Source organism: Schistocerca piceifrons, unplaced genomic scaffold (genome assembly GCF_021461385.2).
Source record: "Schistocerca piceifrons isolate TAMUIC-IGC-003096 unplaced genomic scaffold, iqSchPice1.1 HiC_scaffold_936, whole genome shotgun sequence".
Classification (NCBI taxonomy): Eukaryota; Metazoa; Arthropoda; class Insecta; order Orthoptera; family Acrididae; genus Schistocerca; species Schistocerca piceifrons.
The window spans coordinates 6,303,785-6,313,784 of NW_025729208.1; the positions used below are offsets into that span (position 1 = coordinate 6,303,785).

The 10,000-nt window shown below is 57.9% G+C and overlaps 3 non-coding genes across 3 annotated transcripts in view; all 3 read right to left on the reverse strand.

Annotated features, from left to right (window-relative positions):
- LOC124771717 overlaps window positions 1-4,270 on the reverse strand; it is a 7,012-nt gene extending 2,742 nt beyond the window's left edge. The window contains exon 1 of the ribosomal RNA XR_007013464.1: window positions 1-4,270. This exon is cut by the window's left edge and continues 2,742 nt beyond it. This is a non-coding gene — a ribosomal RNA (large subunit ribosomal RNA).
- A 188-nt stretch (window positions 4,271-4,458) lies between these two features.
- Window positions 4,459-4,613, reverse strand: LOC124771932. The gene has a single exon (XR_007013630.1). It is a non-coding gene; the product is annotated as a 5.8S ribosomal RNA (ribosomal RNA).
- A 351-nt stretch (window positions 4,614-4,964) lies between these two features.
- Window positions 4,965-6,873, reverse strand: LOC124772234. Its single transcript, XR_007013897.1, has one exon. It is a non-coding gene; the product is annotated as a small subunit ribosomal RNA (ribosomal RNA).
- Window positions 6,874-10,000: the final 3,127 nt, after the last annotated feature.

Sequence of the window (10,000 nt, forward strand, 5' to 3'; positions counted from 1 at the left end):
CGGAGCTCGGGAGATGACGTCCAGCTGCTCCACCAGGTGGCGTCGTGGGTTGAAAACGCAGCGACCCGCGGTGGAGAATTGCAGTCCCAGGTACCGGAAGGTTTCACCCACACGTAGGGCGGGCACGGTGGCGTTGCCCGCTTTGAAGGTAACGTCGGCGTCGACCTTCACCTTCTTGTCGCGCCCAGACGCGACTAAGGCGAGGGTGAAACACTTCCGGGCGTTGATCTGCAGCCCCAGATGGGCGAGGGCTGCGACGGCTGCGTCGATGAGGGACTGCAATCCCCTCGCGGTCGATGCAAAAAGCAGGACGTCATCTGCGAAGGCCGCAGCGTTAACTCTGCGACCAAGGATCCGAGCTCCGATGTGGGAGGGAAGTTGACTCAAAACATAGTCCACCGCAAAATTGAAAAGGAGGGGGGAGAGGGGGTCACCCTGACGCACACCCCTAGCCGGCTGCAGGGGCACGCCCACGTCGGCGCCGCCCGCTATCACTGTCGTGCTACCCTCGTAACACCTTTCGACGTACTCAATAAAGCAATCCGGCAGGCCATGAGCCCTCAGCACGGGGCGGAGGGCAGCATGGTCCACCGAATCGAACGCTTTAGAGACGTCGATCGATGCCACAAAAACAGAGCGACAGGAGCGGACTGCGTCGGTGAGAGCAGTGTCCAAGATGAAGGTGTTTTCCAACATCCCATCCCGGGGGATGAATGCCCGCTGACGTTCGTCCACAGCACATGCACGCATCAGGCGTGACGCGAGAACCTTGTGAAAGGTCCGCGCCAACACCGAGCAGACCGTAATGGGGCGAAAGTCAGCGGGGGATGTTGGTGCAGCCGTTTTGGGGAGAAGTGACGTCCGGGCGCGAAGCAGACGCTCGGGGAGGGCGCGGGCCAGGAGGAAGAGGTTCAAGAGTTTCACCAGGACTTCATGCGGCAGGCGCCGCAGCTCCGCTGGAGTCAGGCCGTCCGGCCCGGCTGCCGATCCCCTGGGCGGCAAGGCAGCAGCGACCTCCTCACGTGTGACCGGCCCCCATAGGCACTCAGGAGCGACAGGCTCCGAGTGCGGGAGAAGGCGGTCACGGATGAAGCCGGCGGTGGAGATCGGCTTCTTCGTGAAGAGGTCCGCCCAGAAGTCCAGCAGACCGGGGATGTCGGGTGGCGGCTGCAGCAGGGTGCCGTCCAGCAAGCCGCGCACGCAACGTGCACGCGACCTACGGAAGGCGTCCTGTGTGCGCGCGTATTCCCAGCGGCGCCGCTTGCGCTTCTGCAGCGGCGGGGCGGCAGGCGGCCGCTTGGATGATTGGCGCGGCCGCTGTGTCCTGGTGATCGACCTCTCCCCCCTGGACCCGACCGACGCAAGGGCATCCGGGAGCATGCCCAGGATGACATCGTCATAGTTACTCCCGCCGTTTACCCGCGCTTGCTTGAATTTCTTCACGTTGACATTCAGAGCACTGGGCAGAAATCACATTGCGTCAACACCCGCTAGGGCCATCGCAATGCTTTGTTTTAATTAGACAGTCGGATTCCCCCAGTCCGTGCCAGTTCTGAGTTGATCGTTGAATGGCGGCCGAAGAGAATCCGCGCACCCGCGCGCCCCCGGAGGAGCACGCTAAGGCGGACGCGGCCTCGCAGCAAGGAAGATCCGTGGGAGGCCAAGGCACGGGACCGAGCTCGGATCCTGCACGCAGGTTGAAGCACCGGGGCGCGAACGCCGCGCAGGCGCGCGCATCCTGCACCGCCGACCAGCACGAGGCCGACCAACGGCGAGAGCAGACCACGCCCGCGCTAAACGCCCGCACTTACCGGCACCCCTACGGCACTCACCTCGCCCAGGCCCGGCACGTTAGCGCTGACCCACTTCCCGACCAAGCCCGACACGCCCCGATCCTCAGAGCCAATCCTTATCCCGAAGTTACGGATCCAATTTGCCGACTTCCCTTACCTACATTATTCTATCGACTAGAGGCTCTTCACCTTGGAGACCTGCTGCGGATATGGGTACGAACCGGCGCGACACCTCCACGTGGCCCTCTCCCGGATTTTCAAGGTCCGAGGGGAAGATCGGGACACCGCCGCAACTGCGGTGCTCTTCGCGTTCCAAACCCTATCTCCCTGCTAGAGGATTCCAGGGAACTCGAACGCTCATGCAGAAAAGAAAACTCTTCCCCGATCTCCCGACGGCGTCTCCGGGTCCTTTTGGGTTACCCCGACGAGCATCTCTAAAAGAGGGGCCCGACTTGTATCGGTTCCGCTGCCGGGTTCCGGAATAGGAACCGGATTCCCTTTCGCCCAACGGGGGCCAGCACAAAGCGCATCATGCTATGACGGCCCCCATCAACATCGGATTTCTCCTAGGGCTTAGGATCGACTGACTCGTGTGCAACGGCTGTTCACACGAAACCCTTCTCCGCGTCAGCCCTCCAGGGCCTCGCTGGAGTATTTGCTACTACCACCAAGATCTGCACCGACGGCGGCTCCAGGCAGGCTCACGCCCAGACCCTTCTGCGCCCACCGCCGCGACCCTCCTACTCGTCAGGGCTTCGCGGCCGGCCGCAAGGACCGGCCATGACTGCCAGACTGACGGCCGAGTATAGGCACGACGCTTCAGCGCCATCCATTTTCAGGGCTAGTTGCTTCGGCAGGTGAGTTGTTACACACTCCTTAGCGGATTCCGACTTCCATGGCCACCGTCCTGCTGTCTTAAGCAACCAACGCCTTTCATGGTTTCCCATGAGCGTCGATTCGGGCGCCTTAACTCGGCGTTTGGTTCATCCCACAGCGCCAGTTCTGCTTACCAAAAGTGGCCCACTTGGCACTCCGATCCGAGTCGTTTGCTCGCGGCTTCAGCATATCAAGCAAGCCGGAGATCTCACCCATTTAAAGTTTGAGAATAGGTTGAGGTCGTTTCGGCCCCAAGGCCTCTAATCATTCGCTTTACCGGATGAGACTCGTACGAGCACCAGCTATCCTGAGGGAAACTTCGGAGGGAACCAGCTACTAGATGGTTCGATTAGTCTTTCGCCCCTATACCCAGCTCCGACGATCGATTTGCACGTCAGAATCGCTACGGACCTCCATCAGGGTTTCCCCTGACTTCGTCCTGGCCAGGCATAGTTCACCATCTTTCGGGTCCCAACGTGTACGCTCTAGGTGCGCCTCACCTCGCAATGACGACGAGACGCCCCGGGAGTGCGGAGGCCGCCGCCCCGTGAAGGGCGGGGAAGCCCCATCCTCCCTCGGCCCGCGCAAGGCGAGACCTTCACTTTCATTACGCCTTTAGGTTTCGTACAGCCCAATGACTCGCGCACATGTTAGACTCCTTGGTCCGTGTTTCAAGACGGGTCGTGAAATTGTCCAAAGCTGAAGCGCCGCTGACGGGAGCGATTATTCCGCCCGAGAGCATCCCGAGCCAACAGCGGCGCGGGTCCGGGGCCGGGCCAGGTAGGTCCGTCATCCGGGAAGAACCGCGCGCGCTTGCCGGGAGCCCGAGCGCCCAAAGGGGCGAATCGACTCCTCCAGATATACCGCCGGGCAGCCAGCCAGGACACCGGGGCTCTGCCCAACAGACGCGAACCGAGGCCCGCGGAAGGACAGGCTGCGCACCCGGGCCGTAGGCCGGCACCCAGCGGGTCGCGACGTCCTACTAGGGGAGAAGTGCGGCCCACCGCACACCGGAACGGCCCCACCCCGCGGCGAGTGGAAAGGCAACCGGACACGACCCCGCCGCAGATTGCTCCGCGCGGGCGGCCGGCCCCATCTGCCGAGGGTGGAGGCCAGTGGCCGGATGGGCGTGAATCTCACCCGTTCGACCTTTCGGACTTCTCACGTTTACCCCAGAACGGTTTCACGTACTTTTGAACTCTCTCTTCAAAGTTCTTTTCAACTTTCCCTCACGGTACTTGTTCGCTATCGGTCTCGTGGTCATATTTAGTCTCAGATGGAGTTTACCACCCACTTGGAGCTGCACTCTCAAGCAACCCGACTCGAAGGAGAGGTCCCGCCGACGCTCGCACCGGCCGCTACGGGCCTGGCACCCTCTACGGGCCGTGGCCTCATTCAAGTTGGACTTGGGCTCGGCGCGAGGCGTCGGGGTAGTGGACCCTCCCAAACACCACATGCCACGACAGGCGGCAGCCTGCGGGGTTCGGTGCTGGACTCTTCCCTGTTCGCTCGCCGCTACTGGGGGAATCCTTGTTAGTTTCTTTTCCTCCGCTTAGTAATATGCTTAAATTCAGCGGGTAGTCTCGCCTGCTCTGAGGTCGTTGTACGAGGTGTCGCACGCCACACCGCCAGCCGGCTGTGCACGCTACCGAGAAAGTACCGGTATGCGAACCGCCAGGCGACGGGCGCGCATCGCACGTTTGAGGAGACGCGGCCGGCCCCACAGGCGGCCGCGACACTCCCAGGTCTGCGAAGCGGGGCAAACGCCGCGCGCTTCAGTATACGTAGCCGACCCTCAGCCAGACGTGGCCCGGGAACGGAATCCATGGACCGCAATGTGCGTTCGAAACGTCGATGTTCATGTGTCCTGCAGTTCACATGTCGACGCGCAATTTGCTGCGTTCTTCATCGACCCACGAGCCGAGTGATCCACCGTCCTGGGTGATCTTTTCTCAGTTTCCGCCGTCTCTTTCGAGACAGTCGCATAGGCGGGAGTGAGGCGTGTGGCGGCCCCTGTTCCAGCGTTCTGTGTCCAACGGCCTCACGGCCGACGGGCGTCGTACGGCTCCACACCGGAGCGGACAGGCACTCGGGCGAAAGTCATTCAAAACCGGCGCCAGGCGCCAGGTGCCGCAGGCCAGCCGCTCCAGCGCTTCAGCGCTCGTACCACACAACATTGCCGCTAGTTTTGAGAGGCACGCGTGGTTCCGCACGCGGCGCACGGCTACGGCGAGCCGTACAGGTAGCGTGTTGCGCGACACGACACGCACATCGAAAGACATGCAGTCTAGTCGGTAATGATCCTTCCGCAGGTTCACCTACGGAAACCTTGTTACGACTTTTACTTCCTCTAAATGATCAAGTTTGGTCATCTTTCCGGTAGCATCGGCAACGACAGAGTCAATGCCGCGTACCAGTCCGAAGACCTCACTAAATCATTCAATCGGTAGTAGCGACGGGCGGTGTGTACAAAGGGCAGGGACGTAATCAACGCGAGCTTATGACTCGCGCTTACTGGGAATTCCTCGTTCATGGGGAACAATTGCAAGCCCCAATCCCTAGCACGAAGGAGGTTCAGCGGGTTACCCCGACCTTTCGGCCTAGGAAGACACGCTGATTCCTTCAGTGTAGCGCGCGTGCGGCCCAGAACATCTAAGGGCATCACAGACCTGTTATTGCTCAATCTCGTGCGGCTAGAAGCCGCCTGTCCCTCTAAGAAGAAAAGTAATCGCTGACAGCACGAAGGATGTCACGCGACTAGTTAGCAGGCTAGAGTCTCGTTCGTTATCGGAATTAACCAGACAAATCGCTCCACCAACTAAGAACGGCCATGCACCACCACCCACCGAATCAAGAAAGAGCTATCAATCTGTCAATCCTTCCGGTGTCCGGGCCTGGTGAGGTTTCCCGTGTTGAGTCAAATTAAGCCGCAGGCTCCACTCCTGGTGGTGCCCTTCCGTCAATTCCTTTAAGTTTCAGCTTTGCAACCATACTTCCCCCGGAACCCAAAAGCTTTGGTTTCCCGGAGGCTGCCCGCCGAGTCATCGGAGGAACTGCGGCGGATCGCTGGCTGGCATCGTTTATGGTTAGAACTAGGGCGGTATCTGATCGCCTTCGAACCTCTAACTTTCGTTCTTGATTAATGAAAACATACTTGGCAAATGCTTTCGCTTCTGTTCGTCTTGCGACGATCCAAGAATTTCACCTCTAACGTCGCAATACGAATGCCCCCGCCTGTCCCTATTAATCATTACCTCGGGTTCCGAAAACCAACAAAATAGAACCGAGGTCCTATTCCATTATTCCATGCACACAGTATTCAGGCGGGCTTGCCTGCTTTAAGCACTCTAATTTGTTCAAAGTAAACGTGCCGGCCCACCGAGACACTCAATAAAGAGCACCCTGGTAGGATTTCAACGGGGTCCGCCTCGGGACGCACGAGCACGCACGGGGCGGTCGCACGCCTTCGGCTCGCCCCACCGGCAGGACGTCCCACGATACATGCCAGTTAAACACCGACGGGCGGTGAACCAACAGCGTGGGACACAAATCCAACTACGAGCTTTTTAACCGCAACAACTTTAATATACGCTATTGGAGCTGGAATTACCGCGGCTGCTGGCACCAGACTTGCCCTCCAATAGATACTCGTTAAAGGATTTAAAGTGTACTCATTCCGATTACGGGGCCTCGGATGAGTCCCGTATCGTTATTTTTCGTCACTACCTCCCCGTGCCGGGAGTGGGTAATTTGCGCGCCTGCTGCCTTCCTTGGATGTGGTAGCCGTTTCTCAGGCTCCCTCTCCGGAATCGAACCCTGATTCCCCGTTACCCGTTACAACCATGGTAGGCGCAGAACCTACCATCGACAGTTGATAAGGCAGACATTTGAAAGATGCGTCGCCGGTACGAGGACCGTGCGATCAGCCCAAAGTTATTCAGAGTCACCAAGGCAAACGGACCGGACGAGCCGACCGATTGGTTTTGATCTAATAAAAGCGTCCCTTCCATCTCTGGTCGGGACTCTGTTTGCATGTATTAGCTCTAGAATTACCACAGTTATCCAAGTAACGTGGGTACGATCTAAGGAACCATAACTGATTTAATGAGCCATTCGCGGTTTCACCTTAATGCGGCTTGTACTGAGACATGCATGGCTTAATCTTTGAGACAAGCATATGACTACTGGCAGGATCAACCAGGGAGCTGCGTCAACTAGAGCTGAGCAGCCGGCCGCCCGGGAGTGTGTCCCGGGGGCCCGCGCGAACACGCAAGCGTCCGCTCAATCATTCTGCAAACAGGAGGAGGCTGAGCTCCCCTGCACAATACACCTCGAAACCCTCTCAGGTCCCGGCGGCGCGCAGCGCCGTCCCAAGTACTTGGTCGGGTTCGAGAGAGGCGCAATCGCCCGGAGTTAGGCGAGTAGACGCTTTCGGTGCGACCACCCGTGCTCCCAACTGAGCTTGCCGCTGCCGACAGAGGCCCGGGAGCGTGCTGTCGTGGCATTGCCGGCGGGAGACAACACGCGCCACCTACGGTGACCGGCAGCTCCAACGCCAGCGCCACAGAAGGACAAAAGCCCCACTTGGGTGCCGAAGCGAACTCTCCCAGCACAGCGCACGCGCCAACACATCCGCACAGCTGCGATACAAACCACCAGCGAGAACCGCTGGGGCGACCGAGCAGCAGACGGCGTCGCGGCGCCGAGCGCCGGGCGGCGGCGCATCCTCAACGCACACAGTCCTCAATCGGACCAGCACACTGAAGATGTCCACCGCGCTTCGCACCGGGCCCGCGAGGACCTACTTTGGCCGCACGGCGCCGCGCGCAGGGTGCGCCGGCGCGCAGCTGCGACGCCTGCCGCGTCCGTCGGCCGGCGCGCCTGCCACTGGCCGCCCCCACCAGCCGGCTGTAGCGCGTGCGCCCACGCACCGCGCGGCCAGCACGCCGGGAGGCGCCCCCTCACCGGCCGGGGACGGTCCCACCCAGCCACCGCCGCGTATCGCTTCACACCCAGATGCCGTTCAGTTTCGTCGGCATGGTGGGTATCGCTGGAACAACCGGTTAGTACCTCAACCTATCGTCGCCATCACCGATTCACCCCTAGCGAGAACAACCGCACCACAACAGGTTACCATTTGTTCATTTGCGTAACTTCACCAGAAAACGCAGGCGTCCATCGCCATTTGCAACTTCCACGATTATTGCATGCCTGTGTCAGGTGTCACGCCACACTACGTCTGCCCACATACACGCAACAAAATGTGCACGCCTAGACAATACGTGGAAGGTGGCCCCCGTACGTATGCGATGTCCATTGCTCGAACGACTGTCAACCGGCCTCTGTAGCATGTCGCAGATATGGAACGCGGTGCACCATGCCATCACGGTGTGTGAGGAGAGACGACTAGGTCCGAATACATCAACAGACAGCTCATGCTGATCGCCATCCACGGCGTCCGTTCCTCCCACACGTCTCTATGGCGTACCACACTGCAATCCAGCTCTCATAGGGAGACGACACGTAGCTGCGTGCACAATATTTGCACTGTATGGTCCGCCGTTTTTGGGCGCAGTCGTTGTACGGTCACACATGTGCCACGATGTATCATTCAGTACATAAGGACGAATGTGCAGTACAGATTGTGGTTTACGCGTACGACATTAGCGGACAGTTGACACAGGCCGCACCACAACATAGCCTGAGTACGTCGCATGCGGAGGGCATTGAACATGCAAAGTTCTCACCAACCAGCTTGCGAAGGCAGGGGGCAAGGTGGGGACGTGGGGAGGGGCGGCATGTACGTCCTGCTGCCATCCACATTACAGTGTACAGCAGGAGCATGTGGAAAGTGAGCAAGACTTGCAAGGTGTTTAACATGAAGCGATACACAGGGGAGCGGGGAGTGCGAGTAGCGAACTATATTGCGAGGGTTGCGGGTGGGCAACACTACACTAATTGAACGAGTCGTATAACAATTACAGAGCAGGTTTAGGCGACAACGTGGGTTACGTTAGGCGACAACGTGGGTTACGTTAGGGGACAACGTGGGTTACGTTAGGGCACAACGTGGGTTAGGTTAAGGCACAACGTGGGTTAGGTTAAGGCACAACGTGGGTTAGGTTAAGGCACGACATGGGTTAGGTTAAGGCACGACATGGGTTAGGTTAAGGCACGACATGGGTTAGGTTAAGGCACGACATGGGTTAGGTTAAGGCACGACATGGGTTAGGTTAAGGCACGACATGGGTTAGGTTAAGGCACGACATGGGTTAGGTTAAGGCACGACATGGGTTAGGTTAAGGCACGACATGGGTTAGGTTAAGGCACGACATGGGTTAGGTTAAGGCACGACATGGGTTAGGTTAAGGCACGACATGGGTTAGGTTAAGGCACGACATGGGTTAGGTTAAGGCACGACATGGGTTAGGTTAAGGCACGACATGGGTTAGGTTAAGGCACGACATGGGTTAGGTTAAGGCACGACATGGGTTAGGTTAAGGCACGACATGGGTTAGGTTAAGGCACGACATGGGTTAGGTTAAGGCACGACATGGGTTAGGTTAAGGCACGACATGGGTTAGGTTAAGGCACGACATGGGTTAGGTTAAGGCACGACATGGGTTAGGTTAAGGCACGACATGGGTTAGGTTAAGGCACAACATGGGTTAGGTTAAGGCACAACATGGGTTAGGTTAAGGCACAACATGGGTTAGGTTAAGGCACAACATGGGTTAGGTTAAGGCACAACATGGGTTAGGTTAAGGCACAACATGGGTTAGGTTAAGGCACAACATGGGTTAGGTTAAGGCACAACATAGGTTAGGTTAAGGCACAACATAGGTTAGGTTAAGGCACAACATAGGTTAGGTTAAGGCACAACATAGGTTAGGTTAAGGCACAACATAGGTTAGGTTAAGGCACAACATAGGTTAGGTTAAGGCACAACATAGGTTAGGTTAAGGCACAACATAGGTTAGGTTAAGGCACAACATAGGTTAGGTTAAGGCACAACATAGGTTAGGTTAAGGTACAACATAGGTTAGGTTAAGGTACAACATAGGTTAGGTTAGGTTAGGTTACACGTTGTTGTAAGGAAAGGTGTAGGGGGGGGCGGGGGCGGCAGGTTCGTTGATAGTGATTATAGTAAGTGAATGCTTGTGACATGATCAGATTTGTCACGTCAGGATGCACCTTTGGCTTATTAGAGGCGGCGCTCCAATTCTATGCTTGTGTCAGACCTGTGTCTTTGACTCATGTCATTGTTTGTGCGCTGTGACAGGAGGTACTATTGTGATGTTGGGTGCACCGTTGTATAGGACATGTGTGGG